Here is a 1710-nt window from a genome sequence, read left to right on the forward strand (position 1 = left end):
ATGACAATACTAAGTGCTGTCAAGGATAGAGAGTAATTGGAACTCTTAAAAATTGATAAAATTGATGGTTGATGGTGAGAATGCAAAATGGTTCAGTCTCTCTGGAAAACCATCTGGTATTTTTTTTTTTTTTTTTTTTTGGAGATAGAATCTCGCTCTGTTGCCCAGGTTGGAGTGCAATGGCCTATCTCGGCTCACTGCAACATCCGCCTCCTGGTTCAAGCAATTCTCCTGCCTCAGCCTCCCAAGTAGCTGGGACTACAGGTGCGTGCCACCACACCTGGCTAATTGTTTTGCATTTTTAGTAGAGACAGGGTTTCACCGTGTTAGCCAGGATGGTCTCAATCTCCTGACCTCATAATCCACGCACCTCGGCCTCACAAAGTGCTGGGATTAAAGGCGTGAGCCACTGCGCGACCGGCAGGTATTTTCTTATTAAAAAGCATACACCGGGCCAGGCGCAGTGGCTCACGCCTGTAATCCCAGCACTTTGGGAGGCCGAGGTGGACAGATCACAAGGTTAGGAGTTCAAGACCAGCCTGGCCAATTATGGTGAAACCCCGTCTCTACTAAAAATACAAAAATTAGCCGGGAGTGGTGGCGGGCGCCTGTAGTCCCAGCTACTCGCGAGGCTAAGACAGGAAAATGGCGTGAACCTGGGAGGCGGAGCTTGCAGTGAGCCAAGATAACGCCACTGCACTCCAGCCTGGGCGACAGGGTAAGACTCCGTCTCAAAAAAAAAAAAGCATACACTGACCACAGGACTCAGCAACCCACTTCTAGGTGTTTACCCTAGAGAAATGTCTATTCGTATTCAAATAATAATCTGCAACATGGATGTTTATGGAAGCATTATCCTGGTCACGAAAACATGGAAAACAAACAACAACAAAAACTGTTGTTCAAAGGGTCCCAAAGGCAGCCACTGTGTCCGACTCCACTTGGAAGGTTTCTGTGAGAGACAAGTTGCTTGTTAAAGAGATTGCAGAACTTGAAGCTAATTTATCCTCTACATGTAAAGTGTCTTTTCTTGATCCAAACCAGAGTCATTGTTTTCAGCTAACTGTAACCGGATGAGGGGGTTACAGGGTGGCAAATTTCCATTTGAACTGAAGTTCCCATGCATACATCATGGCGCCTCCCAAAGTGAAATGCCTGACCAGGATGTGGCACCACAACATAACAGAGACAGGGGAAGTATATCTGAGTTTACTGAGAGAACCTTCGATTGACTACACTGGCCGGGATCCCACGAGAACATTAAAGGATATTGTTTGGGGATTAAAATCTTTCTTTACTGATCTTGTGAATTTTGATGATCCACTGAATATTGAAGCTGCAGAACATCACTTGAGGGACAACTAGGACTTCCGGAATTAAGTGGATGACTACATCGTTTACCAGATGATAAAGGGAAGATTGCAGGCCCATGGATTGTGTTACAGTTTGTGTCTAACATGAAACAGCAACAGGCAGCCCCCTTCTCTCTGATCCTCATCCTCCTTCTCAGTGCCGCTGCATCGCCTCAGTCCTGTGACCATGTTGTCCTGCAGAAGGCCATCTTCATGATTGCTCATTGTCGATGGAGAATTAAACACAAATACAGCAAGAAAATGTGTTTGGGCTTCTTTAAAAAATCATATAAATAAATAAACCAATTGTGGTATAATGAAATACTACCTAGCAGCAAAAGGAACAGACTATCCATAA

At 45.0% G+C, this 1710-nt stretch overlaps 1 pseudogene; it reads left to right on the forward strand.

Moving 5' to 3' along the window:
* Nucleotides 1-837: 837 nt before the first annotated feature.
* On the forward strand, nt 838-1461 carry LOC129492605 (NEDD8-conjugating enzyme UBE2F-like; annotated as a pseudogene).
* The last annotated feature ends 249 nt before the right edge of the window (nt 1462-1710 follow it).

This window comes from Symphalangus syndactylus, chromosome 11 (genome assembly GCF_028878055.3).
Source record: "Symphalangus syndactylus isolate Jambi chromosome 11, NHGRI_mSymSyn1-v2.1_pri, whole genome shotgun sequence".
In the NCBI taxonomy this organism is placed as follows: Eukaryota; Metazoa; Chordata; class Mammalia; order Primates; family Hylobatidae; genus Symphalangus; species Symphalangus syndactylus.